We start from the raw sequence: 14,823 nt of genomic DNA on the forward strand, positions 1-14,823 counted from the left end.
GAGATTCTTCTGATTTATTAGCCTATCATTCTGTCAACGTTAGTTCAGTTTTAGCCTCCGGCGTACAGCAGCCTTCATCAGGGCCTCCGGAGTTGCTGTCTGAGCGAACGACGAAGAAGAAGTTCAGTTTCTCGAACTGACTTTCTCAGAACGTTTTTTTTCTTCTTCAGTTTTCATGGAATCTGTTGCGATTTCAAGTTTGGTTTCGTCGACCGAGGTATATCGCACGCGTGCCGCCACCCTCCCCCCCCTCTGCTCCCCCCCCCCCCCCCCTGTAACTTACTCAGAACATGTTTTTTCTTCAGTTTTCATGGAATCTGTCGCAATAACAATTTTAGTTTCGCACGCACCCGCCCGCCCCCCTTCCCCCCCCCTTCCCCCCCGACACACATAGAAAGGAGAGGGGATATTCCAAGAAGACACTTGTACGCCCCCGCCCCCCCCCCCCTCTCTCTCTCTCTCTTTTGCGGGACGTTCCCCCGGACAATATTTTAAACGAAGACCAAATGTTCTTAACAAGATTTGAAGTCAAAAGCGTGAAAAGATGTGGGCTTTTTAGAACCTTCAATTGACAGGGATGGGTCAATATGTAAAATACTTATAGTTTCAAATATTTATGTAGACTATGTCGTATAAACTGAGAAGGGTAATAATCAAACTGGCATCGGTCCCTCGATAACACATCGGTTTAACTCATTGTCTTCCAGGTCATATGGCTCTATCTTACCAGGTAGAGATATGTCCGCGCAGACTGGTAGCTTCAGTCGCTTCGTGTAACGTCCATCTAACGCTTGCATTCCAGCGTGTTAATACACAGTTACTACAATTCTGAGTGACCTGCTGCAGCACAGCTGGTCTCGGCTAAAAAAAAAGCTTGGTCAACATAGCTGGGGTAGAAAGTGTTAAGGGACGTTAATAAAAACCCGAAAAATCAACCAACGTCTCCTCCCCCCCCCCCCCCCCCCCCCGTCTCTGCCATGTGTACTGCAATGATATAATTGCACGCACAATCTCTCTCTGTCTCTGTCTGCCTGCCTGCCTCTCTCTCTCTCTCTGATTTTTTACCTGCAGCGCACCTTTGTACCCATTCCCATCCCCACAGTTCCAAGTCGACACGTAGAGAGGGGGGTGTACAGGTAGGAGTGTTTGGCCTTTAGGCGTGAGTCACAATCAGACTCAGAGGGGAGCATCCCCAGGTAAGTAAGGAGTAGTGTTTTACGGGGTGAACGATGCCTTTTGATCCTCCGTACGACACTGCAGCGTATAGATGCTGACCTGTGTCGACTCCCCAGTTGTCGTGCTGTGACGCAGACACGGAGGAAGAGACTTTCTGGCGGAGGAAAAGGCCCTCTTTGCCGGTGGCTACAGCGTGACTGTCGTGTGCGGAATGTCACACATGCTGGCTTTGGTTGATACCTACGATCCCCCTTCCCTGTGTAGTGTGTCTGCGTGCGAGGGTTGTGAACAAATGCTGCTCATGGTTGATACACCAACACTCCCCCTACCTGTGGAGTGTGTTTGCGTGCGAGGGTTGTGACAAGAGTTTACCCGTGATTTTGCTGTGTGACTTCCTGCCACCGACCTTGTGAGGCACGTGGCACCCGGTCCACATCGTCGTACCCCTCTCTGTGCTGATGCCTTGAACTCGTTTGTTACCCTTTCACAGTGGACTTTGTAGTGCCCCATTCCAGGCTGTTGTCTTGATTTTGTGTTATCCAGAATCAAAACTTGTATTGGATCCTTCAGCTGGGATTGAGTTAACCAGAATTGTCTGTTTTTTTGCGACTCCGGATAACAATCTGCATACACATGACTGAAATGGAATATGCAGCCGGTCAAACATTGATTTCTAGCTACTATTTTGTTTGCACAGAATTCAAACTGTTAGTATTGCTCCTTCTGCGCATTTGTATTATGTGAAGAGATTATAGTAGAATTGTCTGTAAGCGGATCCTCAGTGTCGCTTTCAGTGGAATGACGTCACATATTGCGCTAGCTTTCATGACATTAGTGAGGACAAGGAGTTGTTTGTGGTACGGAGCAGGTGAATAATGGGTAGAGACCCGGGGAGAAGCCCCACGGGTAAGCAGTAAGCACACGAACAAACACGGGTCCACATGACTGCACCTTTACCGCATTAAAAAATGCTGTAACAGTGGGGGGACGGGAGGGGAAAGGGGAGGGGGGTGGAGAAGGAAGGGGGGGGGGGGGTGGAGAAGGAAGGGGTGGGGGAAAGGCGAAGAGGAGGATAATGTTTGTACAATAAAAGCTCACCAAAATACATCAAATATGAAGTCATTCGGTCAGCAGATGTATACAATTACATCATTAATTTTGCATTTTTGGGGGTTGCATTTTTTTTTGGGGGGTCACCCTGTAGTATAGAAAGAGCTGGAGGAATGAGCATTACAAAGGGTGACTTGAAGAATCAAGTGAAAGGTGTTTGAGGGGAAGGGACTTTTGGAGGATTAGGCCTAAAAAAAAAAAATAGGTGTGGTTACGGTAACCCGACCTACCCTATTTCTAGGGGCCGACCCTATAACTATTTATTACATTTGTCCCAAAAAAAACCAAAAAAAACCCCAAGAAAACGAGTGCAGAAAACACAATGAAAGCGAAATCGCCCGAGTCGCACACTTATTTCCCTGTCAAGTAGGTTTAATTGGTACACATTAGAAAAAAAAGTAAAAAAAAAAAAGTGATTGCCTACCTTCCTACCCTATTTTTTTGGCTATGTTACCGTAACCACACCTATTTTTTTTTTGTTGGCCTTATGGTGATCGAGGACGAGGATATGCCGAGTGCTGTAGTAAACAACTGTGGCAAAAGGAGAAAGGGGGGGGGGGGGGGGGGCGTAGTACACAAAGATGAATGTGCGGTGAAGAAGTTTATGTCAAGAACACAGTTCACATGTGTTTTAGTAAGGGGGGCTTTGGGAGGATTAACTGAAATGGTTGGGTAGTGGGACTGAGTTGTTGGTTGTGGTACAGGTAGGGGCACAGAATTGAGGTGTGTACAGGGGTGGGCACAAAGTGGTAGGTCAGGTTGTGAGACTAAGACGTCCTCGTCTTATTGTCAAATAGGGACAGGCGACGGTACTTCAGCTTTCAGGGGTCCAAGTCCAGGGCCAGGGGTGTTTGTGCACAGATCCTCTTGACGTCTGTAGTCTCATTTTGTCTGTGTGGCATTATACCCCGGTCACCACCACACATGTCGCACGTGTCCTGCTACGACACACGTCTTAGGCACGCTCCTTCCCATGAAAATAGTTTTGCGCACTGTCTCCGATCTGGTCCGGCTTTTACATGGGATACCATCCCTCCACTTTGACACTTGCTTGCTTGCTGTGGCGAGTATGAATTGTTTTTAGGAATTAATTTATTAAAAGGCCACCGGCGGCATTCAATTACGAAATAAATTAATCAACAAATTCCCACTGTGCACTGAGAGATTTTTAGTATGTGACCAAGTGGAGGGATGGTCTTATCCCATGCAAAAGTCTGGCCAGATCTGAGATGATGAGCCAAACTGTTTTCACGGGAAGGGTGTGTCTTTAATTTAAGTTGCGCACTTGTTTTACCCACACAATGGATGTGTTACCATGTAAGGCTTCCTTGTTTAGTGTCTGCTTTTCTCTGAAAAGTTTTTAATGGTGTAATAATATATTTTTTGTATTATTATTTATATGGGAAGGTAATCTGGACCAGTCATGTTATTTTGTTTTTCTCTCTTCATTCGCATTTCTCTGAACAGTTTTATATTGCGTAAAAATATCTTTTCTAGCATAATGGGAAGTTATTCTAAAACAGTCGTGTTATTTTGTCTTGCTCTCTTCATTCGCTTTTCTCTGAAAAGTTAAAGCGTATTCCTTTTTTGTTGTTAAAACTTCCGTGGCGTTTTTTCCTTGCCTGAGGACATGCTCTCCATACTTCTTTGTAAATTGGTACACAAAAGGAAACTTTTCAAGTTAAAATTTTCCTCGGTGTGAAATCTTTGTATGCCATAAAAAGGAAAGGAAAAGGGAGGGTTAGAAAAAATTACGCTGCGGTGTGCTGTCATAACCAAGTTGCTTGTACGTATGACAGCAATTAAGAGGCTGTCATTCTTTAACGAGGAGCGATTATTCATCGTTGTGGGCAACGTTCTAATTCGTCACGCTTGACGAGTATGTATGACGGAGCTAGCTAGCTTCACTTGAGGTCTTTGGCCTGAAACGTTATTCTAGATTGCGCGCTTTATTCTCAGAAAGCCACAAACATCTCCACGACATCAGTGCTACCTCGACGATGAGTCTAGTACGCAGAAAGAGAACCTCTCTCTCTCTCTCTGTCTGTGTCTGTCTCTGTCTCTCTCTCTCTCTCTCTCCCTCTCTCTCTCTCTCCCTCTCCTCTCTCTCTCTCCCTCTCTCTCCCTCCCGCTCTCTCTCCCTCCCGAACTACATGACTTGTAGTATCAAGTTGTCTGTTTTTATTCCCGAGTGAATGACTATTGTTGTGAGGGGTTTTGTGTGGGCGGCGAGTGTGTGGAGTGTTTTGTTGTAAAGGTGAAATAGCTTTTCAGCCTTTTAATTTTCCCCTTCCTTCTTTCTTTTCTTTACGACGGTGCAGTAAACTCAGTTGATCAACTTATGCAGCTTGAATCCTTCACGCCCACGCATGGTTACAGTTAGTTCTTCTAAGAGACCTGTGGTTTTGTTGATGTTGTATTCGTTGCAGCTTTGTGTTCGTGTGTTCATGTCATTTTCGATCATGTTCAGCATTCGATTTGACAGCACAAACCAGAATGAGTTGATAGGATCGCAGAGGAGAAGGGAGGGGGGTCATGGGAGGGGAAAGGGGAGGGCCTGAGTGGGAGGTACATGTACTACACGTAAAGGCATGGCCTTTGTTTGCTCTCTGATCTTCAGCGTAGTGAGGCAATATTTATCACACGACAGGTAAACGCACAGCAAACTTCGCCTTTCAACCTTATCTCTTCAGACCTCTTGTGCTGTCATTCCGCCACCATGGACCTTGTGTGTCAGATCTTAACATCTTAAGAGCGAAGACTTTCAACCTTATGTCATCTTGGGTCGCGATGTTGTCTTCGTCTACACGGCGGTCAGAAGAAGTGGAAACAAGAAACCCGATTTATTTTTTAATTTTTTATTTTTGTTTTGTTGTATTGTCAACTTACGACCATTGACTCGAGGAATGTTTATTGTGATTGTATTGCACTCATTAAAAATAAATAAACATTTCATACGTCCAAATCTAGAGTGAAAACGGGGGCTTCTTGTCGACAGCCGGATCTGTTGAAGGGCATACCTTTTATTTGACTAAATCTGTATACCGTTCCTTGTCAGACTATTCACTCCGGGCTGTTGTCACTTTGTTCTCTCTCTCTCTCTCTCTCTCTCTCTCTCTCTCTCTCTCTCTCTCTCTCTCTCTCTCTCTCTCTCTCTCTCTCTCTCCATAGTCAAATAGGTTGAAGGAATGTTAAGAACCAACCAACCATGCAGGATGTAAAATCGAGTTGCCTGCGCATTGTGACGTACCCCTTCTTATTGAGTCACTTGAGAAAAAGTGACTCTATGTAATCGGTCAGTGTTAGTCTGTCCGGCCGGCCGTCCGTAGACACCACCTTAACGTTGGACTTTTCTCGGAAACTATCAAAGCGATCGGGCTCATATTTTGTTTAGTCGTGACCTCCAATGACCTCTACACTTTAACGATGGTTTCGTTGACCTTTGACCTTTTTCAAGGTCACAGGTCAGCGTCAAAGGAAAAATTAGACATTTTATATCTTTGACAAAGTTCATCGGATGTGATTGAAACTTTGTAGGATTATTCTTTACATCAAAGTATTTACATCTGTAGCCTTTTACGAACGTTATCAGAAAAACAAGGGAGATAACTAGCCTTTTCTGTTCGGCAACACACAACTTAACGTTGGGCTTTTCTCGGAAACTATAAAAATGACCGGGCTCAAATTTTATGTGAACGTGACTCATTGTGTTGTGAATAGCAATTTCTTCCTGTCCATCTGATGCCTCATATAATATTCAGAACTGCGAAAGTGACTCGATCGAGCGTTTGCTCTTCTTATTTTCAACGATATGCCTTGGTGCTGTTCAAGCTGAGCATTTCTATTGTACATTCCTAAGTGTATAGAGACATCTTCCTTGTTCGGCGATGTACAGAGCGAGGAGAGCGGGATGGGAACAGTTATTGGTTCAGATCAATAGGCCTAGACTGTCATGCTTTCATAAGTCGCATTGAGTGGGAAGGTATCGGATGACCTGTGGAGTATGTGTGAGGCATTGAGAAGACAAGTTGAATATTCAAGTTTAATTAGTTGCATTGAGTGGAGGGGTATCAGATGACTGGTGGAATATGTGTGACCCACAGTGAGGCATTGAGAAAATCAGTTCGGATGGGCGTTTCAGCCCATGGCAAATAATCGGCCACTTAAGCCTAACGGTGTATGCATGTATAAATAATCCTTCTCTTGTTTAAATTTGAATCGTTCAATATTAATTGTGCTCACCTTCATAATGAAGCGCGCAGCAAAATTGGCAGTGACATGACATACACGTTGTATGGCTGGCTTCTCGTTGCAAATGCTGAATGGCTCCCTGCGGAGTTCAACAAAATATAATGACACGAAGAAGTGCTATTGAAATTCAGACATGAGTTTTGAGTATAGTTATCTTCGGGTTTAAAACAGGGGCATGTTTTTGTCCAGTTGGGAATGTGAAGTGTGGGTAAATCGTATCGGGTCTGACTGAGAAAGTTAACGTTCCGGTTTACAAACTAAGATGTTCCTAGTTCCTTCACAACAATGCACGAAGTATGCGAGTCATACTGCGTCTTATAAGAAACACAACTTTCCTGTTCGTAGATCTTGGCCAGATTGAACTCAAGTGGCAGTGAAGCTTGACTTAAGGGGACAGAAATGTAAAGGATGTTACCGATAATTTCAAATCCGACATTACTTCACACAGTGGAAACACAAGGCGACCTTTATTTTCGTTTCATACAAGACTTTCGGTTGAGCAAAGACTAGCATTTGGACCTGAGGCTTCTGCTACTATCGACATCATATGAAAATTATCATGTAGTTTTTGTGTTCACCAATTTTGTTAATTTGAATAGAGATATACACTTGTATAAGCGAACACTCGGCAATATATTGCATCACCCAGGACGGAACTGTAGCCGAGAGAGCACTTGGCTTGCTGGCTATGAGAATGATGTGCACGGTGACCACTGCTCAGTAACACACAGCTCAGTGATGGTGAACACAATTTTGACAGTGTCATGATTCGTGACTCAAGTAAAGGCGGAAGTGTTGCGCTGGTGATGGGGTGAGGCTGATGAGGGCTGGTCAGATAGTGATTGACAGCCTTGAATGGGCCACTTCCTGCCAGGGCCCTCGCTCTCAAGTCTCCGCACTGCCAGCACACCCTGCTCATTGTCCCTGCTGAGTGTGGCCCTTGTCCTTACCTTCTGTCTCGTGTGTGTACTTCCTGCTCAACATTGACACACGCACGCACGTACAACACACACAGTACAGGTGAGTCGATATGTTAGTGTTTTTGCTCGCAAACAGTACTGCTGTGGATCCAAATACGTTAACTAATGTGAAAAATAATATTCCATTGGTTAAGCTTTTCACTATCGAAATTGGACTTCAGCATAGGAAACCCCCCCCCCCCCCCCCCTCCAAGTCAGTGTACTGGCTCTGAATACTTCCTCCTTGTGTTTTCGCCATTAGGTGAAAATGAAACCGCACGGACAATGTCGTTTACATACCCATTAAAATGACACCGGTGCCGCATTTTCCAGAGGTCAGCCCTCATCAAAGCTCGTTCAAAAGAGGTCTAGTTAATTTGCTGTGTGACTGACCACCTGCGTAACATCCATCTCAAAGGGTCTCTAGACTGGAAAGGCATCTTAATCACCGCTTGGGATTGTAAGGGTGTTTATAAATAGGTAAATCGATCACTTCACACACAGAAAAACGTAGGTGACTAGGTGATTTGTACGTCCTCTTAGGATCAATCGGCCTGGCCTATCTTGGGACAGGTAGAGAAAAACGTAAAACTCAGATCAGTCAGATGTGTTAAAAGATAGTGCTGGAAGAAGCGGCCTGTGTGTGTGACAGTTGTTTTTTTTGGTGTGTGGCTCTGTGTCAGTCGACATCTGACATTCCATTTGTAAGCGAATCCGCCACGCCTCACTGGCGCTTTCACGCGTGAATGACGCAAGTTTGAAAGGCGACCGTTCTATCGGCCAGGGGCCTGCCTGTGTAGCTAACCTGCGCAAAATAACTTGACTTGAAGCTGTTGTGGTGGGACTACGCGCGCGCGTGTGTGTGTGTGTGTGTGTGTGTGTGTGAGAGAGAGAGAGAGAGAGAGAGAGAGAGAGAGAGAGTGTCCCGTGCCCGGAGAACTGCAGGCCCTGAGGGATGAAGACTGGTTTGTTTCTTTTCCCCCCTCCATCGCACACTCCTTTTCCAACTATTCAAAATGTCAATTACACAATAATTTATCGTCTGATAAATGCGTTGGTGTTATTTCATCGTCAGTCCGGGATAGCTCAGTGAGTTGACATCACGCATGCAGTATTGTCCTCCGGGCTTTCGACCGGCATGCACAAACAGGACGGGTGAAGAACACGACCGCCAAACCTGACCCCTCCCTCCCTCTCGCCACTGGACGCATCAGGTCGGCGGTAAGGTCATATGACCTCAAGGCCGTTGCTGCAAGGTCATCAACCGCTCGCCGGCTGAATGGCGCCCGTGGAGTTTCATATGCAACAATGTGAATTGACCCCTCGTGCTTAGATAGACGTCCATTTTGGTGGAAACTCGATCGTCAAGGAGTTTTAAGATTTGAAGTATAAGCTGAAATTACAGCTCAGACTGACACTGATGCCGTAACCAAAACTGTGCTGAGCGGCGAATTAACAGCGTCGACTGATGCGGATCAGTTACGCCCGTAGCTGATTTATCACCGTCATTGAGCCGTTTGGTGTCGAACTTTCTACTAAATAAACTGCCTTTGGTCGATTTTGTCCTCAAAAGAAGGGAATGGCTTCGGTTTACATTATGATCAATGGGAAGGAAGAATGAAAGTCGCAGCACTCAGGGAATGCCGCCGGAGTGCTCCAGACTAGGGTGCGCAGGGGCAGCTGGGCTTGAAACGCCTATGGTTGGCGAATTTGGTCAAAAAGTGAAATTTTAATCAAATGTAAATCATCCCGATTTATTCATATTATATTGCTTTGATTAGAATGTGACTGTGGACACATTTGTAATCCCGCAGTGGGGCACTGCGGTTATGAAATTAAAGGCCCCTCCTGTTTTTGGAACCGCAGGAGCTTTCTAGTTTGCTGTTAGGTAGATTTTTGGTTCCTCTTTCCTGTCATGCTCTCTTTTTCTTCATGAATTCGTTTCTTTTTTCTGCCTTCTTGCTCATTCACCTGTATTTTTTCCAAAAATCTCTTCTCTTGCCGCTTGTCTCGCGATTCATGTATAGTTTAATCTGTTAGTGTTCTGATGTAAGTCCAGCAGTAGATAGGTTAAGCCTATTTTAACATACTGGAAACTGGTAATCTTCCAGTAGGTATTAATTTAGTTTTACTAAAGCCTGCTGGGACACAAGTAATGGGTTAGTGCATTTGTAAACAGGAATCGCTTGACAAGTGGCCCCCTTCATCCCCCCCTTCCTCGTCCTGATATGGCTCTGCGTAGTCGGCTGGACGTTAAGCAACAAATAAACAAAACAAACAAACAAACAAACACATTTGTAAGAGTTTCTGCCAAGTGTCAGTGTGATGGGAATATATATATGAGCCTGTGACAAAAGGTCGTTCGGTATACCCTTGTGCGTTTGCAAAGAAAATAAAATGTTTTCACAAAAGCTTTACTATTTTTATGCGAGTTTGTTGTTTTGAATATACCTATGAGCAGTGATGTTCCGAGGCGTCGGTCATCGGTCATAGACCGATTTAGGTTGTAAAATGACCGATTGCAAACACCTCTGTCCCGTCAAATGTCCGATCCGATCGCGAAGTCAGCGGTCATTGTCCGATAGTATTACGCCTAGAGCGGTCACTGCAAGAAGAATCTGTACAAACTGAAGTATCAAACCCCGTTAAAACGAGTTCGAATCGGGGCCTACTTGAACTTCAATTTTCACTCTCGGTCGAACAATAACACAAGGGACGCAACTCTCGACCGAACAATATTACAAGAGCCACAACTCTCGCTACTTTTGACAGCGACACTTTACTTCCGCCGCCGCCACATTTCTGCAAAGATGCCGCCGAAGAAAAAGGTTTGCGTGGGAAAAGGGCAGACACTTTTGAGTGGCTTTGTTAAAAAAAAGGACGACACGGACAGTCAAGTTGCAGGGCCTTCGGCCCCGTCGGAGACTGAAGCCTCAGAAGGTGAGCCAATAGATCTACAACCTCAGAAAGAGACGCAGGAGGAGACGCAAGAAACGAAAGTAGGGGCGACCAGAAAGTTTGTGCAGAGCTGGTTTTCTATGTTCCCTTGGCTCAGCTACAGCAAAGAAAAAGAACTGATGTTCTGCACCATCTGTCAGGAGGATGGCGTTGCCTCAAACTCGTTCACCGTTGGTTGCAGCAACTTTCGCAAATCCGCACTGGCATCTAAAAAGGTTAGGTGCCATGATTGGTTCGCTTGATCTGAATGTCCTATTGTTTTTTTGTAGTCAGGACATGATGTCCTATTAGTTTTTTGATTCAGGACATTTTGTCCTGTTGCCCTCCAGTCCTAGGAACATCACTGTATGAGAGATACATATGACAACATGTTGATGTCTGTGAATCTGGATGTTATTTAAAGAAAAAAAAGTATAAATATATTCTCTTTGTTTCCCTCCTGAGAACGTGTCCGGTGTGTTCACCTACTTTGTTGATAAAAAAAAATTAATCCAAAATCATAAGCACTAAATTTTAGCAAGTAACCACACAACTGAGGTTTGAAAAATACACCTCAGTCAACATTATGGTTAAGCTGTTGTAAATTCGGATGATTTTGACCCAAAAGAATCAGTCAGTCCGTTGTGACTCGCCCGCGTATGTCCCTCCGATGTGTTTCCCATTTATCTTTTTTTGTTTTCACCTGATCGCTTTATGGACAAGTTGAAACATGTTTTCCTTTATAAACAACAGTAATAACGATAAAACTATATACTGCATATTGGAAAGTTTGAACATCACAAGTATTTTGAAAAAATGTGTGCCGTGGCTGATAGTTTCTCCGAACGTCACGACCAAAGATTCACCGATTTTTCCACTACACAATGCGTAGCTGGTCCGATCTTAGCTTTTGCATAAACCGGAACATGCCGGATGTAACCAATGGTGTCAAATATTAATAAAAAAAAAAATACTTTGAACATGATCATTTTATTGCAAAAAAGAGGTTAAAGCTGTGGTCTATTTATGACTTTCCGGGGCTACGAGGTTGAAAAATAGGGATAAAATCATGTAAAGAATTTTGTACAGCAAACGCTATCCGAAACCCCACCTATACGGCGTGTATGACCTTGAGAGCTTCAGTCAACGCTTGAATTTTGCAGTGGTAACATCCGGTTTGCTCTCTCAGAGCTGAGCATTTGTCGAGAAGGATCGAGCAGAAAAAATAAACGACTTGGCAGGGATTCGAACTCAAGGCATTGGGGCCTCGAAATGTCGGGGCCGATGGCTTTCGCTGCCAATCAAAACTTCCTGACTGCCAGGGAATATTGGAGTTCGGGGTGTAATAATTCACAAAAAATTCTAGCTCCAAATTGGCAGTAGGTAGGAAAGTAAAACCTATGTTATTTTTAAAGGAAATTCAACCAAGAATCTGTTTTTAGTATCTAATCATGGAAATAATGCACAAGTGCAGGACGGGTATACCCGTCCTAAGGCAGTCAAGGGGTTAACCGCTAGGCCACTTCACTAGAGTTTTCAAAGATAAAAAAATTGATAATTTTATATCATTCTACGCTTGATTTACCATTCATGCGTCATTTGTAAACAGGAATCGCTTGACAAGTGGCCCCCTTCATCCCCCCTTCCTCGTCCTGATATGGCTCTACGTAGTCGGCTGGACGTTAAGCAACAAATAAACAAACAAACAAACCATTCATGCGTTGCAAAAACGTAAACATTGCTATCAAATTTTGCTTTTATTTGCAAACATGTTTCATGGAATCGCAGTACATGTTTACACCGTCATGCTACACGACATTCGCGCCATGTAAATAGCTGCGATATCTCTATTTACAACATGCAAGAAAAATGACAAGAACAGTAATTGAATCTCTCCAAAGCTCTGTGCAGTTGAAAACAGACAACTAAGAAATAGTTATACATGTATTCACTTCTGAACAATGGGCGGATAGAGATATAAATCATGCTGCTTCAAGAATAACATAACATGAATTCATATCAATGTTTTTCCTTCTTTTCCTCGATTGGCGCAATAGCCTAGTGGTTAGGACATGAGACACAAGTATTGAGGTCGAGAGTTCGAATCTTCGCCGGGGCTTTTATTTTTTCCCCTTGATCTCTCTTGAGAGAGCAAACCGGATGTTATCCCTGCAAAATTCAAGGGTTGACTGAAGCTCTCAAGGTCACATGCCGTATAGGTGGGGTTTCGGGTAGCGTTTGCGGTACAGAATTCTGTACATGATTATATCCCTATTTTTCAACCTCGTAGCGCCGGAAAGTCATAAATAGACCACAGCTTTAATGACAAAATTACATTGCTCAATGATTCTATGGTGTTCAAAGTAACTAAAAATGCTGAGAACCCAAAACACGTGTTTGGACCAAAATTCCGTGCCGTCTCTGGCCTTATAAGAGTAGCTTAAGTTACGCGACCATGTGTTGTTATATCCGTGAATCGGAGAAAAAAAAGAAAACAGACAGTTACACTAACGAGAAAGACGTTATCTTGCTGCAATATTCCATCGTGTCGGCAGTAAACACGGTCCCGCTTTGCGACACGAATGCGCGCTGTGACGGCAAAGTGTGCCAGGCTGACCGCATTGCGCCACCATACACATAGTCTCGCGGCTCTCTCGCACGCAAGCGAGGCAGACGGCGTGAAGTGAGGGAAAAGCTGTTGGTTTGTGCTAGCACGCGGTTGGTGTGACACGGTGAGTACACATTCTGGGTGACGACTGACAGTGCACACTCACACACACGACTAATCACCCAGACTCGTCACCGCTCGACACTTACTGGATTTACACGCCGTGTTCAAACGACCTGCACCGGACGCAGCCGTAGGGATTTAACGGGGTAAGTGGCAGAACAATAATGACTGGCGAGCCGACATCAGTCATACCGGCCGGTCCGTGTCGGGTTCGCTTCCTCTCACTCGCGAAATCCTGTCGCGGTGTAAGTGCAGTGGGTCCGTAGTGTGTGTGTCTTCCTCAGTCGACGTGGTCGTGTCTAGTGTTTTGGGGACTGCTGACCTGACAAGACGAAAAACAAGAGATAGCGAGTCAACTTGTCTGGGGTAGGTGGAGAGAAATGGAGACGAAGGCGAGATCGAATGAAGGCACGGCTCATTCGGGGGTGGGGGTGGAGTACATTTCAGGTCAGGCGAGGCGAGGAGTCCTCACGAGGTCAAGCTTATCGCTTGTACGGGTTGTGAATTAACTCGCGTCTGCTTGATATCTTTTGCTGGTGTAACAATGTGCAGGGTTCTATTGTCTCACTTTGTGTAACTGCGTCTTGGGTTTGTTGGACGACCGTTGTTGGGGTGAGAGCCGGAGACAGCGAGGCGGAAGGCGGCATGACTCAGTCCCATGGTGTGTGTGTCAGCCGGCACGAGCTTTGCCGAGTGTCTCAGCAACCTCTCCCCGCCACTTACGTGTCATCAACGCAGCTTCTTGTCTCACTCGTCTCCTCATTACGGCGTCTTCTCGCACAATTACAGGGTGATTAGCACAGCCAGAGGTGACACACTTGGGCTGCTTGCAGTGTTGGAAGCGCTTGGGTCAGTGACTGAGTGATAAAGATGTGTGGGAGTGATGAGGTTTAGGAATTGCACAGAACGGGGTGTGGCCAGGGGGTGTTTGGTTTGTCCGTTATTTGTGTGTGATGGCTTTCAGTGGTGTGCACACACCCCTCCTTGCCGTCCACTAAGCGATTTTCAAACGGTGGCCTGAGGTGTCAAGTCTGTTGTGAGACTGGGAACAATGGGTTTGACATGACAGTGTTATGCTGAGCCCCACACAATGTGTTCTCATGAGGCAAGCATCACACAATGTGTGTTCTCATGAGGCATGCATCACACAATATGTTTGTGATAAGGCAAGTGTCACACAATGTGTTCGTGATCAGGCAAGTATCACACAATGTGTGTTTTCATGAGGCAAGCATCACACAATGTGTTTGTGATGAGGCAAGTGTTACACAATGTGTGTTCTCACAAGGCAAGTATCACACAATGTGTTTGTGATGTGGCAAGTATAGCCCAATGTGTGTTCTCACAAGGCAAGCATCACACAATGTGCTTGTGATGAGGCAAGTATCACACAATGCATGTTCTCATGAGGCAGGTGTCACACATTACATGTGTGTTCTCAGGAGGCAAGCATCACATACTGTGTTAGTGATGAGGCAAGTGTCACACAGTGTGTGTTCTGATGAGAGGCAAGCCAGTCACATTACACTGACACCTGCCTTTGGCACTTTTCCTCTCATCAGCGCCATGCTGTCATATTATTGGTGGTCTGACTTGACTATCTGACTGGCTTATCAGGGGTGTTGCTAGACATTTTCATGTTGGGACATTTGGCCGAAA

At 45.0% G+C, this 14,823-nt stretch overlaps 1 protein-coding gene across 6 annotated transcripts in view; it reads left to right on the plus strand.

The window, feature by feature from the left end:
- The window catches only part of LOC138972478 (profilin-like), a 34,869-nt gene that overhangs the window by 16,120 nt on the left and 3,926 nt on the right, over positions 1 to 14,823 (plus strand). Inside the window, exon 1 of one of the 6 annotated variants that reach the window (XM_070345149.1) lies at positions 7,416 to 7,557. The exons of 1 other annotated variant lie outside the window; for it this stretch is intronic. The gene's annotated coding sequence lies outside the window, so the exon portion shown is untranslated. 4 more of the 6 variants (XM_070345124.1, XM_070345116.1, XM_070345132.1 and 1 more) reach the window with 4 other exon arrangements.

The sequence above is a fragment of the Littorina saxatilis genome, linkage group LG1, assembly GCF_037325665.1.
Source record: "Littorina saxatilis isolate snail1 linkage group LG1, US_GU_Lsax_2.0, whole genome shotgun sequence".
Taxonomy (NCBI): domain Eukaryota; kingdom Metazoa; phylum Mollusca; class Gastropoda; order Littorinimorpha; family Littorinidae; genus Littorina; species Littorina saxatilis.